The sequence below is a fragment of the Chiloscyllium punctatum genome, chromosome 2, assembly GCF_047496795.1.
Source record: "Chiloscyllium punctatum isolate Juve2018m chromosome 2, sChiPun1.3, whole genome shotgun sequence".
NCBI classification, from domain to species: Eukaryota; Metazoa; Chordata; class Chondrichthyes; order Orectolobiformes; family Hemiscylliidae; genus Chiloscyllium; species Chiloscyllium punctatum.
This window is the reverse complement of record NC_092740.1, coordinates 104,494,820-104,522,441: the sequence shown is the minus strand read 5'-3', so window position 1 is coordinate 104,522,441 and position 27,622 is coordinate 104,494,820. Positions and strand designations below refer to the sequence as shown.

The 27,622-nt window shown below is 41.4% G+C and overlaps 1 protein-coding gene across 1 annotated transcript in view; it reads right to left on the bottom strand.

Moving 5' to 3' along the window:
* The window catches only part of frem1a (Fras1 related extracellular matrix 1a), a 377,121-nt gene extending 366,173 nt beyond the window's left edge, over nt 1-10,948 (bottom strand). The window contains exon 1 of the mRNA XM_072586891.1: nt 10,791-10,948. The gene's annotated coding sequence lies outside the window, so the exon portion shown is untranslated. The remainder of the gene's footprint in view (nt 1-10,790) is intronic.
* Nucleotides 10,949-27,622: the final 16,674 nt, after the last annotated feature.

The following is a 27,622-nucleotide window of genomic DNA, read 5'->3' as shown; positions in this document are numbered from 1 at the left end:
GCGCTACATTATGATGAATTATGATGAAGGAGAATTGCTCCGAAAGCTAGTGCTTTCAAATAAATATGTTGGACTATAACCTGGTGTTGTGTGATTTTTAACTAGGGAAGTTAGGAGATAGCAGGATTTTATAAAGTTATTGAATAGCATAGACATAATTGTTCTAATATGTTAGCATACAGGTATTGTCTAAACAGTGCACAAACTTAGCAAATTATTCATTTGTCTGACTTTTTCCTTTGTTTCTTCAAGACATTTCTTAAAACAGTGATGATGAAAAAGAACTGCTCATGTAGTGTCTCTCCTCTTTTCGCTTTGCTAAACACGAGACAGTCATTAAACTAACTTAGGGAGGGGAAGGCAAGTGCTGACTTAACATCACATTCCAATTTTCAGACAGACATCAATCTAGCCTGACACATGGCAAGCTGTGTCTAGTGAGGTATGACAAGGATCAGTACTTGGGCCCCATCTGTTCACAATATATAGTGGAAAAAAATTGCAGAGGAATTTAATGTGGAAAAGTGTGATTGCCATTTTATTAGGAGGAACAGAGGTGTAGAGTTTTCCCCATGAAGTGGGGCTTTTGAGCTAAACAACAATTATAAGGTTAAAATAATACTTACATGCTAAATTTATAAATGCAAAAATAAAAAAAGAAACTTTTTTGTTCTACTACACAATATCACAGATAAGTCTTCAGAGAGCATCCTGCTGGATGATTGGTGCTTAGTACCTATAACTTTGTCCAGACTGGCAGAATTGTTCAATGATACTTCAACAGCTGAAAATGATGCACTCCATTCATGAGAGGTATCCCTAACACCCAAGCTGATCATTATGTAAAAGATTTTCTCTGCTCCCATGACAAGGTGAATGGATGTTGTCAGGAGCCATTTGTTTATGACAATGATGCTTACCATTTCTTCATTCGATTTCATGATGGTGGTTATTTTATAGCATTACTGTGATGTCCTAAATCCCAGTTTTCTTAATGGCATCAGTCCTAATGGCAGCACAGATTATAATTAGAATTATTTATAAACTGCTTGAAAATGCTGCATTGTTAAAGAGGTCTCCTGAATTAGCAATAGACATGATTTTACACTGGTCTAAAATAAAGTCTGCTTGTTCAAAGTTTGGGAGAAGATTTGTAGCCTGGGTGCTCGTTGTTGTGGTTCTGTTCGCCGAGCTGGGAATTTGTGTTGCAGACGTTTCGTCCCCTGTCTAGGTGACATCTTCAGTGCTTGGGAGCCTCCTGTGAAGTGCTTCTGTGATCTTTCCTCTGGCATTTATAGTGGTTTGTCTCTGCCGCTTCCGGTTGTCAGTTCCAGCTGTCCGCTATAGTGGCCGGTATAATTGGACAGCTGGAACTGACAACCGGAAGCGGCAGAGACAAACCACTATAAATGCCAGAGGAAAGATCACAGAAGCACTTCACAGGAGGCTCCCAAGCACTGAAGATGTCACCTAGACAGGGGACGAAACGTCTACAACACAAATTCCCAGCTCGGCGAACAGAACCACAACAAAGTCTGCTTGATTTTGAACAAAACGTTCTGTGCTTGGTGTTGATTTAAAATACTCCATTACACCAAGCTGCAGAAATATTATACGGAGGGTACAACATTGCAGCATAGGTGAAACAAGAAGCTGCTGACAAAAAAGGGAAAAATCCCAAAAATCCAAACATCTTTGCAACATTAGGCAAGGTTCAGCATTAGTTTAACCAACTGGCAGTTGCTACTGAAACAGGAAATCCAGGCTCCATGTAGGCGTCTGCAGGAAGTGTTGAAGCCGATCCACACTTGACACTGCTGCACAAAGGGTTGTGGGCTTATTGCGATTCCCGAAGTTGAAAATGCTCTTCAGAATCAGTATTTTGTAACTTTATAGCCCCATCTCCATTAATTAAAGTGGCAGCGTGTCAAGAGGATGTGACAGCAAATTTGAGGCTGATTAAAAATCTGACCATGCCAATCAGTAAGGGAATCAAAAGGAATAGGGAGAAGGCAAGAGAGTGGAGATGAAGATTGTCAGATCAGCCATGATCTCTTTGAATGACAGAGCAGACTCCATGGGCTAAACAGGCTACTTCTGCTTCCACATTGTAAAGCCATATGGTAATTTACCATATTACCAAGCGTATTTGTTACAGACATTCTTACAACATCAATCTGCACCTGCTTCCTTGGCCTTTGAAGACAGTCTAACAGCATCGCACCAGAACATTTATTATCATGGTATATTGGCATCTATATCTCACAAAGGAGAGGAAGACTAAAGTCAAAATATTTCCTGCAAATCCTTCATTTCGTGTTTCTGCTGATGAAATTCCAGAAGGTAACGCAATGTCCTCTGCTAATTGCTTTTGTGTGTTACTGGACGTTGAAGATGGGTCTGCATAGCTTCTTCCAGTGGTCCTGAAGGTTCTGAGTGATCTGGCAGTCTTAAAAGTAGAAAAACGTCCAGATAAAATGTATCCCAGACTGAGTGAGGCGAAAGAGGAAATAGCAGGGACACTGGCAATAGTTTTCCATTCCTCTTTGTCATGAGGTCATGTGGTAGAGGTGCCGGTGTTAGCCTTGGGTGGATAAAGTTAAAAATCACACAACACCAGATTGTAGTCCAGGTTTTTTCAGAAATACTAGCTTTTGGAGCACTGCTGAGGAGCAGGCTCATAAGATACAGAATTTATAGCAAAAAATTACAGTGACATGCAACTGAAACGATATATTGAACAAACCTAGATTGCTGTTAAGCCTTTCAATTTTTAGAATGGGTTGCAGGTTTCGGTTCATTCATATGTAAATCTCAGAACTTCTTTTACGTCACATTTGCACGATAACTTAAGGTTCTATAAAGAAAAATGCTCAGACAATGCATTTAAGGTATACGGTTAGAGTCTGTGTGTATCCCAATCTGGAGTCAGACTTGTTATATATACTGCAGGACTGGAGGACAGCCAATGTGATACCATTATTCAAGAAAGGAGCCAAGGTGAAACCTGGAAGCTACTGGCTGGTTAGCCTAACGCCAATGGTGGAGTGACAGATGGAGTTTAACTTAGATAAATGTGATGTGTTGCATTTTGGTAAGGTAAATCTGGGCAGCACTTATACACTTAATGGGGAGCATTGTTGAATAAAGAGACTATGGAGTGCAGGTTCATAGTTCCTGGAAAGTAGATTGGCAGGTAGACAGGTTAGTGAAGACGGCGTTTATAATGTGCTTTCTTTTATTGATGAGCGCACTGATTTGGGAAGTCATGTTGCATCTGTACAGGACACTGTTTCGGCCACTTTTGGAAAATTGTGTGCAATTCTGGTCTTCCTGCTATAGAAAAGATGTTATGAAACTTGAAAGGGTTCAGAAAAGATTTTCAAGGTTGTTACCAAGCTCGGAGGGTTTGAGCTATAGGGATAGGCTGAATAGGGTGGGGCTATTTTCTCTGGAGCGAAGGAGGCTAATGGGTGACCTGACACAAGTTTATAAAATCAAAAGGGGAGTGAATAGGTTGAATAACCAATATCTTTTCTCAGGGTAGCAGAGTCCAAAACTAGAGGGCATAGTTTTAAAACGCACCTAAGGGCAACCTTTTCATGTAGAGGGTATTGCATGTATGGAATGAGCTACCAGACGCAGTATTGGAAGCTGGTACAATTACAATATTTGAAAGGCAGCTGGATGGGTATGTGAATTAGATGACATTAGAGGGATATTGGCCAAATGCTGGTAAATTAGGATATTTAGGACAGCTGGTTGGCATGGATGAGCTGGACGAAAGGGTCTGTTTCCATTCTGTACAGTTCTATGACTTTTAAGTGTTGCCGAACAAATAGACCTAGAGGGGGCAGGACTGTAGTTCCTTGAAAATGGAGTTGGAGGTAGGCAGGCTGGCGAAGGTGGCATTTGGCATGCTTGCTATAACTCTCTATCTTGTGATCTTATACTCCACAACCACCAGTGCTCCAAATAAACCTGTTGGACGATTGTTGTGTGATTTTTAACTTTGTCCACCCCAGTCCAACACAGTCCACATCAGTGGACATTATGGAGGCAGGTAAAGGAGGAGGACTTACCTTTAAATTGAAGACTGATAGATATAGGACAGATGTCAGAGGTAGTTTCTTTACTCAGACACTAGTAAGGGCATGGAATGTGCTGCCTACAACAGTAGTAGAATTGTCAACTTTAAGGGCATCTAAATGGTCATTGGGTGTACATTTGGATGAAAATGGAATAGTAGAGGTTAGATGGGATTCAGATTGGTTCCACAGGTTGGTGCAACATCGAGGGCCAAAGGGCCTGTACTGTGCTGTAATGTTCTGTGTGCTAATTACAATATTTAAAAAGGCATCTGGATGGGTATATGAATCGGAAAGGTTTAGAGGGATATGGGCCAAATCCTGGCAAATGGGATTAGATCAGTTTAGGAAATCTGGTCAGCATGGATGGGTTGGACCAAAGAGTTTGTTTCCATGCTGTATAACCCTATGACTCTATAAGTCCTCATCCAGTGGAGTTCAATAGGGATCAGTGTTAATGGCCTTGCCATTTGTTTATATAAATGATTCAGACTTGAATATAGGAGGGTCAATCAGTAAGGTTAAAGGCAATGAAATAATTGGTACAGTGGTTAATAGTGAGAGGGTCAACATTAAACTATAAAAGAATGAATAAACACTGTTGTTTTGAAAATAGTTCACATTACAGAAAAGGAAATGTTAGGGATCTTCAAAAATATAACGGTGGATAAGTCTCCAGGACCTGATTTAGTGTCTCAAGAGGGCAGTTAAGAATCAGCTCTATTGCTGTGGGATTGGAGTTACATGTCATCCACACCGGGTAATGAGGCAGTTTCCCTCCCTAAAGGACATTCATGAACTTATGTTTTTCCATGTGTGCATGTATGTATGGAAATTTTAAAAATAACTTAAATTAGAAATTGTGTTTTTTTATAGTTAAGAATGTTCTGAACAATATGTTTTTCATTGTTTCTGAAGACGCATGGTGTAGTTGCTTTGATAAAAGGAAAACAGTGCTGGAAATCTGAAATAAAAATAACGTGTTGGAAACACTCAACAGGTCCACAACATCTGTGGACAGAGACACAGTATTAACATTTTGAGTCCAATGACTCTTCTGCAATTTGCTTTTACCCTGGGTGACAGTAAGTCAAAGGCAAATAAGGTAGTTTCATGGTAGCTTAATTAAATATTCACATTTGCCATGACTCTGGAAATAGTGGGACTTGATTTTCAGTGCATTATGCCAGTGAGACATGACATGACCTTTTCCAACAGTGTAAAACTTATTTCCACCTTCTGAAGAAGTAATACTACATTTGAAACATTATTATTTCTGTCCACAGATCCTACTGGTGCCAATGAGTTTCTTCAACACCTTATAAAATTGAGACAAAGTGTTGAAAAACCTCATTAGCTCCAGCAGCACCTGTGGTGATCTGTGGTGATAAAAAGCAGAGTTAACATTTTGAGTCCAGTAATCCTTCTTCAGAATTGTGAGGAAGTGTCACTGGACCCGAAACATTGACATTGTTCTCTCTCAACAGGTGCTGTCAGACCTACTCACTTTCTCCAGCAATTTCTGATTTTGTTTCAGATTTCTGTGTTTTTTTTTCAAAATGTTGGTCCAGGCTATTTTGTTATTTGACCAGAAAATTGTTTAAGCAATCTGGCACACAGCTGGGAGCAGAACAATTCCTCTTGAAACAAAAACACAAAGAGACAAGTTGAAATTCTTCTTAGATGACATATTTGTTCTGATTCAGATCAAACTTTTAATGTTTTCTTTAAAAAAGCTTTTAATATCCAATATCCTTTCTCCCTCTCCTAGAATTAATGGCAATTTTAAATAAACGCCATGGAGAACATAAATATAAAATCCTGGAAGATATGAAAATACCAGCACCACATTCTTCCCCTCAAACCCTCTTATCAAGGCAGTTTAGTGCCGAACAGTTTCAGCTGCAGCACAAGAGATTAGAGCGATCTCAGCTGTTTTAAGAAAACCTATCTTTGTTTGGAGTGTAGCCTAGAAGTAGGATAGGATACTATTTTTCAATCAAGAAAACTATAAGAAGATAGAAAAAGACCCATGGATGATGCAGATCCGTAACAAAAATAAAACAAATATTGTTGGAGTAACTTAACAGGTTTGGCAGCATCTATGGAGAAAGAAAGTAGCTAGGAAAAGATGGTATGTAATGCTTCTGACAGGGTGGGGTTGAAAGGGGAAGGAATTTTTATTCTAGGCCTATTCCTGTTCCTTTTTCTCCTGTTTTTATGAGCTTCTATAAATGAAGTGGGTTAAAAAGTCTACAACATTTCTAATGGATTAACCAATCTCATTTAGCAAAGGAAATGTTGAATTCACTGCAAAAAAAAAAGTAAGATTGACTTAGAGTCTTGAGTCATAGAGCTGTGCAGCATGGAAATAAAACCTTCTGTCCAAATTGTCCATACTGAGAGATAAACTAAATTAATCATGTCCCATTTGCCAGCATTTGGCCCATATCCCTCTAAGCCCTGCTGATTCATTTATTCATCCAAATGCTTTTTAAGTGCTATAATTATACCAGCCTTCACCACTTCCTCTGGCAGTTGATTCCATACATGCACCACCCTCTGCGTGAAACAATTGCCCTGTAGGTACCTTTTAAGTATTTCCCTTCTCACTTTAAGCCTATGCCCTCTAGTTCTGGACTGGCCCATCCTGGGGAAAAGACCTTGTCCATTTATCCTACTATGCACCTCATGATTTTACAAACAAACATCTAAAAGGTCACTCCTCAGCCTCCAGTGGTCCATGGAAAATAGCCCCAGCTATTGCTCCCTATTGCTCAAACCTTCAAAGCCTGGCAACATCATTGTAAGTCTTTTCTGAATCCTTTCAAGTTTCACAACATCCTTCTGATAGCATGGAGACCAAAATTGCGAGCAATATTCCAAAAATGGCCTAAACAATATCTTCTGCAGTTGCAACATAACATCCTAACTCTTATACTCAATGCACTGATCAAGGCAGGCAAGCACATCAAATGCTTGCTTCACTATCCTATCGACCTGTAACTCTACTTTCAAGGAACTAGGAACCTGAACTCCAAGATATCTTTGTTCAGCAATACTACCCCAGACTTTACCATTAAATTAATAAGTCCTGCCCTGGTTTGCCTTACCAAAATGCAACTTCTCACATTTATCTAAAGTAAATTCAATCTGCCACTCCTTGGGCCATTGGCCCATCTGATCAAGGTCCCATTGTTCTGAGGTAACCTTATTCGCTTTCCACTAGACCATCAATTTTAGTGTTATCTGAAAATTTACTAACTATATCCCCTCTGTTCATATCCAAATCATTTACAAAAATTATGAAAAACAGTGGATCCAAGACTGATCCTTGTGGCACACTCCTCTGCACAGGCCTCCAACTTGAAAAACAACTCTCTATCATGACCCTCTGCCTTCTACCTTCAAGCCAGTTCTGCATCCAAATGGCTACATCTCCCTGTATTCTATGTCATCTAACCTTGCTAGCCAGTCTAGAACATAGAACAATACAGTGCAGAATAGGCCCTTCAGCCCTCCATGTTGTGCTGACCCGTGAACTAATCTCAGCTCATCCTGCTACATCATCCATGTGCTCATCCAAGGATTGTTTAAATTGCCCTAATGTGGCTGAGTTAACTACATTGGCAGGTTCTGGATTAGTGGTGCTGGAAGAGCACAGCAGTTCAGGCAGCATCCGAGGAGCAGTGAAATTTGCAGGTAGGGCATTCCATGCCCTTACCACTCTCTGAGTAAAGAACCTGCCTCTGATATTTGTCTTAAATCTATGACCCCTTAATTTGTTGTTATGCCCCCTTGTACAAACTTATGTCATCATCCTAGGAAAAAGACTTTCACTGTCTACCCTATCTAATCCTCTGATCATCTTGTATGTATCTACCAAATCCCCTCTTAGCCTCTTCCTTCCAATGAGAACAGACCCAAGTCTCTCAGTCTTTCCTCATAAGACCTTCCCTCCAGACCAGGCAACATCCTCATAAATCTTCTCTGCACATTTTCCAATGCTTCCACATCCTTCCCGAAATATGGCGAACAGAACTGTACACAATATTCCAAGTGTGGTCGCACTAACATTTTGTATAGTTGCAGTATGATATTACGGCTCCAGAACTCAATCTCACTACAAATGAAACCTAACACACTGTATGCCTTCTTAACAGCACTATCAACCTGGGTGGCAACTTTCAGGGATCTATGTACATGGACTTCAAGATCCCTCTGCACATCCACACTACCAAGAATCTTTCCATTGACCCAGTACTGTGCCTTCCTGTTATTTTCCTAAAGTGCATCACCTCACGTTTAGCTGCATTAGACTCCATTTGCTACCTCTCTGCCCAATTCTGTAGCTTATCCAAGTCCTCCTGCAATCTGTAACATTCTTCTACACTGTCCACTACTCCACCGACTTTAGTGTCATCTGAAAATTTACTAACCCATCCAGCTATGCCTGTGCCTAAGTCATTTATAAAAATGTCAAACAGTAGTGGTCCCAAAACAGATCCTTTTGCCACACCACTAGTAACCAGATCCAGGCTGAATATTTTCCATCAACCACCACTCACTGTCTACCATGCGGAATCTTGTTGAACATCTTACTTATGTCCATATAGATTACATCCACCACTCTGCCCTCATTAATCCTCTTCGTTCCTTCTTCAAAAAACTCAATCAAGTTAATGAGACACAATTTCCCAAGCCATATTGACTATCCCTGATCACTCCTTGCCTTTCCAAATAAATGTAAATCCTATCCCTCAGGATCCCCTCCAAAAACTTGCCCACCACTGATGTCAGGCTTGCCAGTCTATAGATCCCTGGCTTTTCCTTACCAGCTTTTGTAAATTAATCACTCTCTAGTCTTCCAGAACCTCACCTGTGGCTATCAATGATACAAATATCTCAGCAGGGGACCCAGCAATCACTTCCCTAGCTTCCTACAAATTTCTAGGTTACACCTAATCAGGTCCTGGAGATTTACCCACATTTATGTGTTTTAAGACATTCAACACCTCCTGCTCTCTAATATGCTCTCTAAGATGTTGCTATTTATTTCCCAATGTTCTCTAGCTTCCATGTCCTTCTCCACAGTAAACACTAATACATAACACTTGTTTAGTATTTCCCCTATCTCCTGCATTTCCACACATAAGCGGGCTTGCTAATCTTTAAGGGGTCCTATTTTCTCTCAGGTTACTCTTTTGTCCTTCACGTATTTGTAGAATCCCTCTTGATTCTCCTTAACCCTATTTCCAAAGTTATCTCTTGTCCATTTTTTGCCCTCCTAATTTCCCTCTTAAGTTTACTCCTACTGCCTTTATACTCATTTAACAATTCACATGATCTCTGCTGTCTATCGCTGACATATGCTTCCTTCTTATTCTTGACCAAAACCTCAACTTCCCTAGTTATCCAGCATTCTCTACACCTACCAGTCTTGCTTTTCACCCTAACAGGAACACACTGTCTTTGGACTTTCATTATCTCATTTTTGAATGCTTCCCATTTTCCAGCCTTTCCTTTATCTGCAAACATCTGTTCCCAATCAAAGTTTGAAAGTTCTTACCTAATACCGTCGAAATTAGCCTTCCTCCAATTTAGAACTTTAAATTTTAGATCTGGTCTATTCTGTTCAATTACTATTTTAAAACTAATAGAATTATTGTCAGTCAGCTGCCAGTCTCGTCCATCCTTGAGCCATGTCTCTGTAATCACTGTTTTATCCCAGAGCCATGTTCCTAACCATGCCCTGAGTTCATCTGTTTTATCTGTTAGTTCTCTTGCAGTAAAACTGATCACTGAAAATTAGCTTCTGTACTTTGTAGAAAATGTAAAGAAAACGACACACTAAAAATTTTTCTCTGCCAAATACATTATCTAAACTGGTGACCCTATTCCCCCATGCATGGTAATTACGCACCAATAGTAACTTGAATGCATTGTCACCTACACTTTTCTCAACACTATTCTATGCACAGTGAGACCTAACTATCAAATTGAAAAGAAAATACATTTGATGCCAATGAAGGGCATGCGCCAACATTTGTTGCATTCATAATCTCAAATTTTGTGATAATGATAAGTGCAACAGCTGCTTTTATACTCAGACATAAAGTGCTTTGTGACACAGGAAAGAAAATAACAAAAGAAACCCAAAATAAACAACACTAATCCTCAAGTACAGCTGTTTCGGTCCTCACCCCTGAAGATATAAGTCTACAGGCCAAGGCATTACCTAAATCAATCAAAATACAGTCTTGCATAAAAACCATTCAACAAAGTTGAATTCCTCAGTAAAAACATCAGGTGTGATATAAAAAATAGTTCTTGCTAAATTAAAGATTCACCTATTTCTTATTCCATATTATTTGGATATGCAGATATTGAACAAATCAGTTGACCTCAAAACAACACAAATATCACTTCCCTTACTTGTGTACCTATTTAGAAATACATTTAAATCAAACAATCCTCAAAACGTTCACCTCTGAGTCTATTTAGAAAGCAGCTCAATTAAATGTACATGTTAAAATGAATTATGTGAACTAACAAAGAACGATTTGTCCTGGATTTAATATTCATATTAAAAGCACATAATTCCTTCTACTGAGATTCCTCATTTGTACCAGAACCAAATTGATTGATCCAGAACTTTTTTTTAAATCAGGCACAGTTATTGTTCGTCAGCAGTCTCATTACCTTGAACTCCACAGGTTGCAGTGAGAAGTTTTATTCACAGTCACTTGGACTTTGCTGTCCACAAACTCCAGCTGGAAAATTCAAGCTGTTTCTAGTGTTTCTCTTAACAGAGTACCTTGTCATTAAGAGTTAAGAACAGTTTGGAAGCTCCCTCAAGAGTTTTCCAGCTTAAAAAACTACTCAAACTGGAAAGAAGTGAAGATAAACAGCAAACCCAAAGATCAAAGCACCTCCCAGCTCAAAGAACTGTGACAACACATTCATAGCTTTACAATTACACTGGTGTGGTAATGGGGGTCATCATTGTTTTCATCTGATTAACTTCATGCAAATGTAAAACAGGAGTTTCTGGGTCATGGGGAGCAGACAGCATTACTGAGACAGCTGTGTTTTGTGTAAAGATTGGTGCTTTGTGTTGGATCTACATTGATGTTCATTTGAACAAACGTTTAACCCTTTCTCTGGTGTGCAGTTCAACAGCAAGTAAATGCCTTGATATATTGTTTAAAAATCATACTGTTAAATAAATTGATTGCAATCTGGGATTGCAATAGCATCTACATTCCTGATCTGGCATTTATCCTAAAATAAATGTAAAAGCTGTTCCCAGTTTCTTCCTCCATTCAAACTCTTGAGTCTGTCCTTCTATTCAAAGCCCAAGTTTGTTTTTCCATTCTACCCTCTGCCTGTTGATTGCTTAATTCAACACAATATCTCTATACCTTGACATTATTCTCTTCTAATACTATTGTATTATACAATATGTTATCAGTTGTCAAATGAGATTTGGGACCCTAAAATGCAGAAGCAAAATTAGACCATTTGGTAATTTGAATCTTCACTATCATTGTGGCTGATATGTTCCTCAAACCCATTTTCCTGTCTTCCCCTCTTGAAGCCCTTTACTAATCAAGAAACTATCTATTTCTGCCTTAAATACACTCAATGACTTAGCGTCTGCAGCCTCCTGTGGCAATGAGTCTCTCACAATCACCAGCCTCTAGCTGAAGAAACTCCTCCTCGTCCCATTTTTAAAGAGTTGTCCTTTCACTCTGGGCTGTGCCCTCAGGTCCTAATCTTTCCGATTTAATATAATTGTAGTATATGTTGGCAATACTGCCCACCAGTGCCTTTTCATGCTCCCCTTTTATTTCCTAATTGCTTTTTTGAGATTCCTCCTGCATTTTCTAAATTCCTCTACAGCCTCCATTGTTTTGCTCCTTTTGTATCTGTTATACATCTCTCTTTTTACTTTTTATACAGACCTAAATGTTCCTAGACATCTATAGTTCTCTGGAGTTGTTGTTCCTGTGTTTCACCCTAAAAGGAATATATTGGGGCATTTATCCCTCTTAGTATGTTTTTGAATGCCTCACACTGTTTTGCTTAGAAATTTATCTTCAAGTAGTTGTTCTCATCCCATTTTGGCTCTTTTCTGCCTTATTTTAACAAAATCTATTTTACCCCAGTCCAAAACCCTTTTTTGCAGACCATCTTCCTCCTTTTCCATAACAGTTAAATATTTACAAGTTTGGCTAATTTAGTGGTTGCCAGTTGGCAAGTTAAATGGTTACCAGTGGAAGAGTTAGATGATTGCAATGTTAGTTAGTTGATTTGCTTCCACTTGGTAAGTTGAGCTAGTTTCAATTGTGCTAATTATATTTACTGGCATAACTGGTTCTATGTGAGATTACACACAGTGAATAACTTTTATGAAATATTAACAGGGAACAGTTCGACAGTGGGACCAGGAAGGTGGGGGAGAGAAGTTGTCTGTGATGTGAGGAAAAGGGTGTAGGTTTGGTCAAAGTGATGGGCAAACAGAGAGATGCTTAAGAGGGAATGGGTGGGGCTCTTAAGGCAACAAGGCTTATCAATTAAAACTTACAACATATCCTGTTGAGTCATCTCTGCTTCGTCAACTGATTGAATCTCTCAAACTCACCTTCAAGCAGGCTGTCTTGCAAAAAAATGGGTCTTAAAGCAACCCTGGAATAAACAGGCAAATGACATTTCCTTAAAATATGGAGATCACCTGCAGCCAAGTACTCATAACTCATGAAAGGGAATTCCTCTGTTCAGTAATATTGGAAATAAAATACCAGTGTGTTACCCTGTGGACCAGTGAAGTAGAGCATGAACTGGACTCACTGAGAGTATCAAATTTTATTGTGATGTATCAACACACAAAATTCATCACCAAACAAAACACAGAAATTGAACATCGTTTTCTGATGAATGATGTTCTTGCTGTTGAGAGAGTACAACAAAGGTTTACCAGATTGATTCCAAGGATGGTAGAATTGACGTACGAGGAGAGATTGACTAGATTAGGATTGTTTTCGCTGGAGTTCAGATGAATGAGGGGAGATCTCATAGAGACAAATAAAAGTCTAACAGAACCTAGACATGGTAATTGCAGGGAGGATGCTCCCGATGGTGGGTGTGTCCAGAACCAAGTGTTATAGTTTGAGGATTATGGGTAGACCATTTAGGATAGAGATAAGGAGACATTTCTTCATCCAAACAGCGATGACCCTGTGGAACCTTTTACCACTGGAAGTAGTTGATGCCAAAACATTGAATGCATTCAAGAGGTGGCTAGATATAGCACTTGGAGTGAATGGGATCAAAGGTTGTGGGGAGAAAGCAGGATTAGGCTATTGAGTTGGATGATCAGCCATGATCGTGATGAATGGCGAAGCAAGCACGAAGGGCTGAAAGGCCTCCTCCCACTCCTATCTCTATGCTTCTATGTTTCTGTATTTCTATACTTTAAGTACAAAAATGTTAAACTGCAACAGGTTTTCAAAACTCTAAACTTGTGAATTACAATATTCACAATGATACATGGAATGGTTCAATAGATTCATTTCTTTAAGTTCTTTCTTGAATGTCACATCTCCTGACTGAGGTGAAATTTCTGGAAAGTAAGAAAATGGATCTAATAGACTCATACGGCATGGAAACAGACCCTTCGGTCCAACCAGAACATATAGGAATGATGTGGAAGCTTTGGAAAGGATGCAGAGGAGATTTACTAGGATGTTGCCTGGTATGGAGGGAAGGTCTTACGAGGAAAGGCTAAGGGATTTGAGGCTGTTTTCGTTGGAGAAAAGATGGTTGAGAGGTGACTTAATAGAGACATATAAAGATAATCAGAGGGTTAGATGGGGTGGACAGGGAGAGCCTTTTTCCAAGTATGGTGATGGTGAGCACGAGGGGTCCTAGCTTTAAATTGAGGGGTGATAGATATAGGACAGATGTCAGAGGTAGTTTCTTTACTCCGAGAGTAGTGAGGGTATGGAATGCTTTGCCTGCAATGGTAGTAGATTTGCCAACTTTAAGTACATTTAAGTCATCATTGGACAAGCATATGGACGTACATGGAATAGTGTAGGTTAGATGGGCTTCAGATTGGTATGACAGGTCGGCGCAACATCAAGGACCGAAGGGTTCTATGTTCTATGTCAAACATGATCCTAAAGTAAACCTGTCCCCACCTGCCTGCTCCTGGCCCATATCCTCCAAATCTTTCTGACTCATACACTTATCCAAATGTCTTTCAAGTTTATAATTTTACACACGTCCATCACTTCCTCAGGAAGTTCATCCGCTTGTGAACCACGCTCTGTATAAAATATTTGCCCCCCTCCCCATATCTTCTTTAAATCTCGCTTCTCTCACTTTAAAAATGTACCCCTAGTTTTGAAATCCCCATTCTAGGGAAAAGACAACTACCATTACCTCTATATGTACACCTCATTATTTTTTAAACTTCTATAAGGTTGCCTGTCAATCTTCTAATCTTGAAGATTGTAGATGCTTCCAAAAGCAGGCAAGAGGCCTAATCATTTGCTGTAAGATCCTGCAGCCTCTATGCTATCTATGGTAAACCAACCTTCCCCTTGGTTCATTAGACCTTCATGCCAACTGCAAAAGACTGACAAATAATTATATTGTACTTCAAAGGTGTAAGTCCTATTCCACACACTCTCCCTGGTATCTCATTACAGCTAAAACGAGAGACATTTTTATGTCCCACATATAAAATTTAGACATAATACAGTCTCAGATTCATGAAAGACTTAATATTGGGCTATTCAATCAGTGCCACTGAATAGCATGTCTTAGTGATGGAGGTAAGTTTCATGCTCCACCTACCTTCATGATGGTCCATTACTGAATGCTGAAACCAACATTTATTCTCAGATGTTCTGAATTAGGTATAAGGATATTCACCTTACCATCAGTTGCAATTTATAACTGCTCACTGGCCTCAATGTGATCCATCTAGAAGGCTTGCTGACATTTCAGGGGTGCAGGCATGTGCAACACTGAGGCATGGTGCTGGAGGTGCATACCTCACCTAGAATCACGGAAGTGTTGTGGTACAGAAGGAGGTCATTCAGTCTTTCATTCCTACTGGCTTTTCAAATGAGCATCATGATCTAATGCCAATCTCCAGCCATCTCCCCACATCTTGGCACATTATTCCAATCCAAATTATCATCCAATGCTTTTTTGAATGCCTCAATTGATCATTTCCGGCAGTGCATTCCATACCAGTTATAAGTGCTGAATAAGAAACTTTTTTCTCATGTCACCCTTGCTTTGTTTGCACGTCACTTTAAATCCGTGCCCTCTCTTTCTATATTCCTTTATTAAGCAGGAACAACTTCTCTCTATCTACTCTGTCCAGTCCACCGGTGATTTTGTAAACCTCTATCAGATTTCTTCTCAGTCTTCTTCACTTGGGAGAATAGTTCCAACTGAGCCTGTTTCCTGGAGACATTCTTGTAAATTCTCTCTATTGATTAATCTCTCTTTCTATCTCTTTCTCCATCACTTTTTAGAACTTGTATTATATTATAATTGTTTCTATTACTTCCAGAATCTTACGTTCTGGTTCATTATCTTCTTGGCCTGGAAGGCTGATGAATTCAATCTTCTTTGCAGTCATTCTGATTTCAGTTGTTCCTTTCGTTGTTCAGGCAGATCCCTTCTTAATTTTGCAAGACGGGAGATACTTTTAAAATCATTCACCTTTGTTTGAAGTCTTATAAATCATTTGCAATGGAGGTCAATGAGAAGATAATTACCCTGGCTGCTTTAACGTGCTTAAACATTCTCTCCTACCAGAGTAGTACAGAGGCCATTGACCTAGTACTACTGTCCTGAAGAAGGGCTCATGAAGGAGAGCTCTCTTTCCTGAAGAAGGGTTCATGCCCGAAACATCGATTCTCCTGCTCCTTGGATGCTGCCTGACCTGCTGTGCTTTTCCAGCTCTGATCTCCAGCATCTGCAGTCCTCACTTTCTCCTAGTACTACTGTCCTCAACAGTAAAGTCCACAGCCTTGGGCATTCTGAATCTTCAGCTGTTCTAAATCTTCTGGCTTAGCTCTCCACAAATGTCTATGGATTAAAAACAACATTACATTTGTAGAAACATTATACAGCACATTTTAGATGAATCTGGTCATTGTGAGTTTTTTTCTCATACATAAAAACCTTGTGTTTGATGCAATGTGTTAAGATCCACAAATCGTATTTTCCAATACGAAATACGTATTGGCAAAAAAAAATGTCCTCATGTCTTTGAGACCTACAAGATATTCGTAAAACTTGGAAATTCTGCTTTCTATTCTCTACATCTCATTTATAGTCCATCGATTCACAGCTTGACAGGAAGCTTCTCACCAGATAAAACTGGAAGCAATGTATTGAGTGGTTATAATTTTTTAAGTCCTCTTCAATAGGTGGAATGACCTATTCATGATCTGCTTCCATGTTATGGCTTTTGCCTTCAGTAGAGTATTTGTACTTGATGGGACGATACTTTAGTTTTTGCAACAAAAGAACTCGATTTGGGTGACATATTATTGAAAGATTAAACAGACATTTATTACAGCTCCTATATTCTGCATTTATTACAGTCATAGGGACTTCAATATTGGGCTAAGACTAAACTATTTGGTTACAAGTAGTGTGCTTGCTTCAGAATGTCATGTCTTAAGTGACCCAATTAAGTTGGAGACTGAGGCCTTAGTACCATCAAGTTCTCTGCTGTAGAACCATGATGATATCATGAGTCATAGAACTGTACAGTGTGGAAACAGACCTTTTCCCAACTTGTTTATGCTGTGTAGGTATCCTAAATTAACCTAGTCCCATTTGACAGCACTTGACTCATATCCCTCTAAACCCTTCCTACTAATATACCCATCCAGATGCCTTTTAAAATGTTTTAATTTGTACCAGCCTCTACCACATCCTCTGGCAGCTCATTTTGTGCAAGCATCACCCTCTGTGTGAAAAAAGCTGCCCATTAGGTCCCTTACAAACTTTTCCCTCTCACCTTAAACCTGTGCACTCTAGGTTTGGACTCTTCTACTCTGGTGAAAAGACCTTGGCTATTCACCATATCTATGCCCCTTAAGATTTTATAAACCTCTTTACGGTCACTCCTCAGCCTCTGACGCTCCATTTTCAGCAGCAATAGCAGCGGTGAATGTGAGGATCGGGGGCTGCCAGGAAGGTAAATTCCACCTTTAAAAACTTACCCCATGTACAGGTGGAGCACACACTGAGTAGGGGCAGCTGAGTAAGTCAGGTAACATAGATAAATGCGAGGTGCTGCATTTTCAGAAAGCAAAGACGACTGACGCCTCAGACGACTGACTGTGTGGAGTTTGCACATTCTCCCCGTGTCTGCGTGGGTTTCCTCCGGGTGCTCCGGTTTCCTCCCACAGTCCAAAGATGTGCAGGCCAGGTGAATTGGCCATGCTAAATTGCCCATAGTGTTAGGTAAGGGGTAAATGTAGATGTAGGGGTATGGGTGGGTTACGCTTCGGCGGGGCGGTGTGGACTTGTTGGGCCGAAGGGCCTGTTTCCACACTGTAAGTAATCTAATCTAATCTAATCTAATCTAATCTAAGTAATCTAATCTAATCTAATCTAATCAAAGCTTAGCAGTACTTACACATTTAATGCTAAGTCCTACGGAGTATTGCTGAACAAAGTGACTGTGGAATGCAGGTTCATAGCTCCTTGGAAGTAGAGTCTCAGGTAGATAGGATAGTGAAGATGACATTTGATATGCTTTCCTTTATTGGAGTATAGGGATTGGGAAGTTATGTTGGGCTGTACAGGATGTTGGTTACGCCACATTTGGAACATTGAGTGCAATTCTGGTCTCCTTCCTATTGGAAAGATGTTGTGAAACTTGAAAGGGTTCAGAAAAGATTTAAAATGGTGTTGCCAGAGTTGGAGGTTTGAGCTATACGGACAGGCTGAACAGGCTGGGGCTGGTTTCCCTGGAGCATTGTAGACTTTATTGAGGTTTATAAACTCATGAAGGGCATGGATAGGATAAATAGACAAAGTCTTTTCCCTGGGATGGGGAGTCCACAGCTAGAGGGCATAGGTTTAGGGTGAGAGGGGAAAATTTAAAAGGGACGAGTTTTTCTCACAGAGGGTGATATGTGTATGGAATGAGCTGCCAGAGGAAGTGGAGGAGACTGGTACAATTGCATTTAAAAGGTATCTGATGGGTATATGAATTGGGAGAGTATGGAGGGAGATGGGCCAGGTGCTGGCAGGTGGGATTAAATTGGGTTGGGATATCTGGTTAGCATGGATGAGTTGGACCAAATGATCTGTTTCCATGCTGTACATCTCTCCAACTCTATTTGGGCAGTTGCTTTACCCAAAACACTACTTAGGTGGTGTCTCCCACCCATCCTCCTCCTCTAACCAAACAAAAGGTCTATGCGTCGGATTGTTAAGGTTACTAGTTTTTTTTTCCCAATAATCTCTTTGGGAATGAATGTTAAGGCAGTTGAATGCTCCTCCTGTAGAATGAGGGAGGTAAGATTCACCACTAGTGTCCCTGCTGATTTCATTTGTGGGAAGTGCACCCAATTCCAACTCCTTTGAAACTGCATTAGAGAACAGGAGCTGGATGAACTGTGGATCATTCGAGAAGCGGAGGGGATAACTAAGAGGAGTTACAAGAAGGTAGTCACAACTCAGATACAGGAAGAAGGTAGATGGATTGCCATCAGGAGATGGAAAGGCAGTGCAGGGATCTCCTGTGGCCGTTCCCCTCAATAACAAGCACACCGTTTTGGATACAGTTGGGTGGGGGTGGGGGTGACTTACTAGGAGTAAGCTATGAAGTACAGGTCTCTGGCAAAAGGACTGTCCCTGTTACTCAAAAACGAAGAGGGAGAGAGCAGTAGAGCATTAGTCACTGGGGACACCATAGTTAGGGGCACAGATAGGAGATTCAGTGGGAACACGAGACACTTGCGGTTGATGTGTTAGCTCCTAGGTGCCAAGGTCTGTGATGCCAAGGTCTGTGATGACTTGGAGCAGCCCCCAAGTCCTGGTCCACATAGGTACTAATGACATAGTCAAGAAAGGGGGTGGGGATGTAAGCCAAAAATTCAGGGAGCTAGGGTAGTAGCCTAGTGCTAGAACAAGCAGAGTTGTTACCTCTGGTTTGTTACTTCTGCTACATGCTGGTGAGGCAAGGAATAGAGAGAGAGCAGTTGAACACGTGGCTACAGGGATGGTGCAAGAGGGAGGGTTTCACATACCTGGATAATTGGGGCTCATCCTGGAGCAGGTGGGACCTCTACAAATAGAATGGTCTACACATAAACCAGAGAGAGATATCAATGTCCTGAGAGGGAAATTTGCAAATGCTCTTCAGGACGGTTTAAACTATTTCAGCAGGGGGATGGGAACCTGAATTGTAACTCCATTGTACGGGAATGGAGAGTAATGAGGTCATAAATAAGATTTCATGGTCACACGAGTATACTGGCAGGTAGGAGGTTGGTTTTGAAGTGTGTCTACTTCAACGCCAGGAGCATCCAGAATAAGCATGGGTTGGTACCTGGGTCTTCAATGTTGTGGCCATTTCGGAGACATGGATAGAGCAGTGATAGGAATGGTTGTTGCAGGTTCCAGAGTTTAGATGTTTCAGAGAAAATGGTAAAAGGAGGGGGAGGTGTGGCATTGTTAGTCAAGGAGTAAAGTGAGGACTGCAGATGCTGGAGATCAGAGCTGAAAATGTGTTGCTGGAAAAGCGCAGCAGGTCAGGCAGCATCCAAGGAGCAGGAGAATCGACCTTTCGGGCATGAGCCCTTCTCAAGGAATGAAGCTCATTCCTGATCAAGGGCTTATGCTCAAATATTGATTCTCCTGCACCTTGGATGCTACCTGACCGCCTGTTCTTTTCCAGCTCCATGTTCTTCTACTCTGATCTCCAGCATCTACAGTCCTCACATTCCACACAGTATGTAGATGGACCAACAAGAGGCAAGGCCACAATGGATTTGCTAATGAATAATGAACTAAACCAAGTGTTAGATTTGGAGGTAGGTGAGCACTTTGGCTGTAGTGACCACAATTCGATTATATTTACTTTAGCGATGGGAAGGGTTAGTTATATAATGCAGAGCTAGAATTGTAGTTGGAGGAAAAGCAATTATGATTAGACAAGATTTAGGATGCATAGGATGGGGAAGGAAACTGCAGGGGATGGGCTCATTTGAAATGTGGAGCTTGTTCAAGGAACAGTTACTCCATGTCCTTGATAAGTGCGTACCTGTCAGGCAGGGAGGAAATGGTCGAGTGAGGAAACTGTGGTTTACTAAAGAAGTTGAACCACTTATGAAGAGGAAGAAGGAAGCTAATTGTAAAGATGAGACATGTTAGCCAGGAAGGACCTAAAAAGAGAGCTAAGAAGAGCCAGGATGGGACATGAGAAGTCTTTGGCAAGTGGATCAAGGAAAACCCTTAAACTTTCTACAGGTATTTCAGGAATAAGAGAATGATTAGGAAAAGATTAGGGCCAGTTAAGGACAGTAGTAGGAAGTTGTGTGTGGACTCGGAGATAGGAGAGGCACTAAATGAATATTTTTCGTCAGTATTCAAACAGGAAAAAGATAATGTAGTCAAGAAGAATATTGAGATACAGATTATTAGACTAGACAGGATTGTGGTTCATAAGGAGGAGATGTTAGCAATTCTGGAAAGTGTGAAATTAGATGAGTACCCTGGGCTGGTTGGGATTTATCTTAGGATTCTCTAAGAAGCCAGGGAGAGATTGCAGAGCCTTTGACTTTGATTTTTGTGTCATCATTGTCTCCAGGAATAGTACTAGAAGACTGGTGGATAGCAAATGTTGTCCCCTTGTTTAAGAAGGGGAGTAGAGACAACCATGGTAATTATATACAAATGAGTCTTACTTTGGTTGTGGGTAAAGTGGCCAACTTTAAGAGCATTTAAATGATCATTGGATAATTGTATGGTGGATTACAGAATCGTGTAGATGAGGTGGACTTCATATTGGTTTCACAGATCAGCACAACATCTTGGAGCGAAGGGCCTGTACTGTGCTGTAATGTTCTATGTTCTGTGTTCTGTGTTCTAGAGCATTTCTGTTAAATGTACTCTGCGTGCTAAGTGAAACAAAATACAATACCCTTGCTCCTGAATGCAAATTTCAGTTGTTATCTTTGAGGTATTTATCAGGTCATCTCAATTGACACAATAACCTCCAAAATAACCTGTAACAGAGTGAAGTTATTATAAATACCTTGGATGCTAGAAATCTGAAATTTAACCACAAGTGCAAACTCAGTTGGCTGAATGGTCTATTTCCACTCCTACACCTTATGAGAAGAGGAGCAATTATGGAACAGAGCATTCCAACAAGATCTAATAATACTCAATAATTTTGACAGCATCAAGGCAAAAGCTGCCCACTTGACTGGCACCACATACACAAGCATCCAATCCTTCCACCACCAACACTCAATACTGTACAGTGTTCCATCCACAAAGAAGTTCACCAAAGGTTCCCAACCAGCAACCTCCCCAACCAATCTCCGTAGCCAGCACCCTCCCCACCCACAACTACTGGCAAATAGATGGATAAGGGCAGCAAATACATTATCATCTCTAATTTTGCCTCAAAGCTACTCACAATCCTATTATGGAATTATGTCACGCCATTTCTTTAGTATTGCTTGCTCAAAGATCTAGAACTCCCTTCTGAATGTGAACCGAAAACACATTGTTTGCAGCAGGTTAAGAAGGCCACTCACAACCATCTTCTCAGGGGCAACTAGGGATAGACCATTAACACTGGCCCAGTCAATAACCTCTCGATCTGACAAGTGAATAAGAAAAGATGATGTTGTTTTTCAGCCATTGAAGAACCAAGTTGAAAGCAAATGTCCAACTGTGGTCAAGAGAAAGAAGAAAGTATATGTCAGGTATAGACAGCAATGATCGAGTGAATCCCGAGGTGAGTATAAAGACAGTTGAAATATACGTAAGAGGGAAATCAGTTGGGCAAAAGGGGACATGAAACAGCTTTGGCAAACAGGGTTAAGGAAAATCAAAAGGGATTCTACAAATACACCAAGGACAAAAGGGTAACTGGGGGAAAATAGATCAGCAAGGCCACCTATGTGTGGAACTGCAGGAGAAGGGGGAGTAAATGAGTGTTTTCTCTAGAAAAGGATATGGAAGCTAGAGAACTTTAGGAAATAAATAGCAACATCTTGAAAAATGTCCATATTACAGAGCAGGAGGTGCTGGCCATCTTCAAATGCATAAAGGTGGATAAATCCCCTGAACATAATTAGTTGTTCCCTAGAATCTGTGGGAAGCTAGGGAAGTGATTGCTCGGTCTCTTGCTGAGATATTTGTATCGTCAATAGTCACAGGTGAGGTGCTGGAAGACTGGAGGTTAGCTAACGTGGTGCCATTATCCGAGAAAGGTTATAAGGACAAACCAGGAACTGGTGAGCCTGACATCAGTGGTGGGCAAGTTGTTGGAGGGGATCCTGAGGGACAAGATTTACATGTATTTGGAAAGGCAAGGACTGATCAGGGATAGAATATATGGCTTTGTGCAGAGTTTTTTTGAAGAATCACCAAAGAGGATTGATGAAGGCAGAGCAATGAACGTTGTCCATATGCACTTCAGTAGGGCATTCGACAAGGGTCAGCATGGTAGACTGTTGAGCAATGTTAGATCACAATGAATCCAGGGAGAACCAGCCATTTGGGTACAGAACTGGCTCAAACATAGGAGACAGAGGATGGTGGTGGAGGGTCGCTTTTTAGACTTGAGGCCTGTGACCAGCAGTGTGCTGCAATATTTGGTGCTGGGTCTACTACTTTTTGTTATTTATTTGTATGAATTGGATGCGAACAGAGGAGAAATGGTAGGAAATTGTCAAATTACATTAAAATTGGCAGTGTGGTGAACAGCCAACAATGTTACCGCAGAGTACAACAGGACCTTGATGGGCCAATGCATCAAGGAGTGGCAGATGGATTTTAATTTAGATAAATAGGAGGTGCTGCATTTTGGTAGGGTAGGACCTAGACGCATAGTAGTAAGGTCCTGGGAGTGTTGCTGAATAAAGGGACCTTGGAGTGCAGATTCATAGTGCCTTAAAGTGGAGTCACAAGTATTTAGGATAATGAAGAAGGCATTTGGTATGCTTGCCTTTATTGATACAGTTAAAAATCACAATATTCATTTATAGTCCAACAGGTTTAATTAGAAGCACTAGTTTTCAGACCACTGCTCCTTCACTCAGGAAAAGGAGAATATTGTAGAGGAGAAGAATGAGATATGAGATATTAGATTAGAAAGCTTCGAGGTGAGTTACGAACAGGTGTTATCAATTTCAGAAGGAGTGAAAGTAAACAAGTCCCCTGGGCTGGATGGGATTTATCCAAGGATTCTCTGGGAAGCAGGGAGGAGCAGCAGAGCCTTTGGCTTTGCTATTTGAGTCGTCATTGTCTACAGGTTTAGTACCAGAGGACTGGAGGATTGCAAATGTCGTGCCCTTGTTCAAGAAGGGCAGTAGAGATGACCCAGGTAATTATAGACCAGTGAGCCTTACTTCTGTTGTAGGAAAGGTTTTGGAAAGGATTATAAGATGATTTATAATCATCTAGCAAGCAACAGTTTGATTTCAGGTAGTCAACATGATTTCGTCAAGAACAGGTCGGTGTCTCACAAACCTCATTGAGTTTTTTGAGAAAGCGACCAATCACGTAGATGAGGGGAAGGCAGTTGACATGGTATACATGGACTTCAGTAAAGCCTGTGATAAGGTTCCACATGGTAGGCTGTTGGAGAAAATGCAGGGGCATGGAATTGAGGGTGATGTCGCAGTTTGGATTAAAAACAGGCTTTCTGAAAGAAGGCAGTGAGAGGTGGTTGATGGAAAATATTCAGCCTGGACTATGAATGCCAGTGGTGTACCACAAGTGTCTGTTTTGGAACCACTGCTGTTTGTCATTTTTATAAATGGTTTAGACGCAGGCATAGGTGGATGGATTAGTAAATTTGCAGATGACATTAAAGTCATTGAGTAGTGAACAGTGTGGAAGAATGTTACAGGTTGCAGGGGGACTTGGATAAACTGCAGAATTGGGCTGAGAGGTGGCAAATGGAGTTCAATGCAACTAAATGTGAGGTGATGCACTTTGGGAAGAATAACAGGAAGGCAGGGTACTGGGTCAATGGAAAGATTCTTGGTAGTGTGGATGTACAGAGGGATTTTGGAGTTCATGTATATAGGTCCCTGAAAGTTGCCACCCAGGTGAATAGTGCTGTTAAGAAGGCATACGGTGTGTTAGGTTTCATTTGTAGTGAGATTGAGTTCCCAAGCCATAGTATCATGCTGCAACTATACAAAACGCTGGTGCGACCACACTTGGAATATTGTGTACAGTTCTGGTCCCCATATTTCGGGAAGGATGTAGAAGCATTGGAAAAGGTGCAGAGGAGATTTATCAGGATATTGCCTGGTCTGGAAGGAAGGTCTTATGAGGAAAGGCTGAGAGACTTTGGGTCTGTTCTCATTGGAAAGAAGAAGGCTAAGAGGGGATTTGATAGAGACATACAAGATGATCAGAGATAGGGTAGACAGTGAACATCTTTTTCCTAGGATGAAGATGTCAGCTTGTATGAGGGGACACAACTACAAATTCAGAGGTGATAGATTTAAGACAGATGTCAGAGGCAGGTTCTTTACGCAGAGAATGGTAAAGTCGTGGAATGCCCTACTTGCTAATGTAGTCAACTCAGCCACATTAAGGAAATTTAAACAATCCTTAGATAAGCACATGGATGATTTTGGGTAGTGTAGGGGGACGAGCTGAGAATAGTTCACAGGTCGGCACACCATGGAGGACAAAGGGCCTGTTTGGCGCTGTATTGTTCTATGTTCTATCAGGAATCAGTGTATTGAATATAGGTGTTGGGAGGTCATATTAAGGGTGTACAAGACATTAATTAGGCCATTTTTGGAATACTGCATTTAATTCATTTAGCACTGCTGCCTCACAGCACCAGGGTCCAAGGTTCAATTCCAGCCTTGGGCGACTGTCTGTCTGTGTGGAATTTGCACATTCTCCCTGTGTCTGCGTGGGTTTCCTCCGGGTGCTCCGGTTTCCTCCCACAGTCCAAAGATGTGCAGGTTAGGTGAATTGGCCATGCTAAATTGCCCGTAGTGTTAGGTAAGGGGTAGATGTAGGGGTATGGGTGGGTTGCGCTTCGGCGGGGCGGTGTGGACTTGTTGGGCCGAAGGGCCTGTTTCCACACTGTAAGTAATCTAATCTAATCTAATCTAATTCTGGTCTCCCTGCAACTGAATGTTGTGAAACTTGAAAAGGTTCAGAAAAGACTTCCAATGATATTGTCAGAGTTGGATGGTTTGAGCTGTAGGGAGAGGCTGAATTGATTAGATTCCCTACAGTGTGGAAACAGTCTCTTCAGCCCAACAAGTCCACACCAACCCTCCAAAGAGTAACCCACCCAGACCCATTTCCCTCTGACTAATGCACCTAGCACTATGGGCAATTTAGCATGGCCAATTCATCTGACCTGCACATCTTTGGACTGGGAGGAAACTGGAGCACCCAGAGGAAACCCACGCAGACACAGGGAGAATGTGCAAATTCCACACAGACAGACAGTCGCCCAAGGCTGGAATTGAACCTTGGACCCTGGTGCTGTGAGGCAGCAGTGCTAACCACTGAGCCACCGTGCTGCCCCTAGGCTGGGCTATTTTTCCTGGAGCTTTGGAGGCTGAGACGTGACCTTCTAGAAGTTTATAAAATCATGAGGAGCCCGATATGGTAAATAGGCAAGGTCTTTTCCCCAGGTTAAGGGAGTCCAAAACTAAAGGGCATAGGTTTAAGATGAGAGGGGATAGATATAAAACGGACTTTAAGGGCAGCTTTTTCACATAGGGGGTGATGCATGTTTGAAAAGAACTGCCAGTCGAAGTAGTAGAGCCCGATACAATCGCAACATTTAAAAGACATCTGGATAGCTACATGCATAGAAAGGATTTAGATTAGATTCCCTACAGTGCGCAAACAGGCCCTTCGGCCCAACAAGTCCACACCGACCCTCCGAAGAATAACCCACCCAGACCCATTACCCTCTGACTAATGCACCTAACACTATGGGCAAGTTAGTATGGTCAATTCACCTGGGCTGCACTTCTTTGGACTGTAGGAGGAAACCGGAGCACCCAGAGGAAACCCACGCAGACACGGGGAGAATGTGCAAACTCCACACAGACAGTTGCCCGAGGCTGGAATTGAATCCTTGGTGCTGTGAGGCAGCAGTGCTAACCGTTGAGCCACTGAGGGATATGGACTAAATGCTGTCAAGTAGGACTAGATTAATTTAGTTTACCTTCTTGGCATGGAAGAGTTGGACTGAAGAGTCTGTTTCCATTCTGTATAATTCTCTGACTCCAAGAAAGGAAAATCTCTTCAGACCAAAAATGTTAGAAGTGAAATTGAAACAGCTCCATTAAACTATCAAACTTTTCTTTCCTCTCAGCTGATGTAGTTCTCTTGCTCCAATCTATCCAGAAAAATTCAAATGTGAAAATATAGAGCTGGAAGAGCACAGCAGGTTAAACAGCATCTGAGGAACAAGAAACTCAACATTTTGTGCCGAAACTCTTTGTCAGGACTGGGGAGGGGGAGGGGAACCGAGAAGCTGGGGCTGGGGCTGGGGGAAGGGTAGTTGGCATGGTGATAGGTGGATTCTTGTAGGGGTTATTGTGATTAGTCAGTGGGAGGTAGGTGAGTAGGAAGATGGAGAGGTTAGAACAGGTCAGGAAGGTGAGGAGAAGGGGTGGGACTAGACATGGGATAGGGCAAATGTGAAGATGTGACTGTTGTTCTTCCAGTTTCCATTTGGCCTCACTCTGACAGTGGAGGAGGCCAAGGACATGTCACTGGGGTAGTGGAAGGGGAAACTAAAGTGGATGGCAACCCAAAGGTCAGGTTGGTTAGTGCGTGGAGACCACAGATGCTTGGTTTTGGTCCCCACACCTCAGGAAGGACATACTGGCACTGGAACGTGTCCAGCGGAGAGTCACACGGATGATCCCTGGAATGGTTGGTCTAACATATGAGGAATGGCTGAGGATCCTGGGATTGTATTCATTGGAGTTTAGAAGATTAAGGGGAGACTTAATAGAGACGTACAAGATAATACATGACTTGGAAAGGGTGGACGCTAGGAAATTGTTTCCATTAGATGAGGAGACTAGGACCCGTGAACATGGCCTTAAAATTAGAGGGGGTCAATTCAGAACAGAAATGCGGAGACATTTCTTCAGCCAGAGAGTGGTGGGCCTGTGGAATTCATTGCCGCAGAGTGCAGTGGAGGCCGGGACGCTAAATGTCTTCAAGGCAGAGATTGATAGATTCTTGTTGTCTCGAGGAATTAAGGGCTACGGGGAGAATGCGGGTAA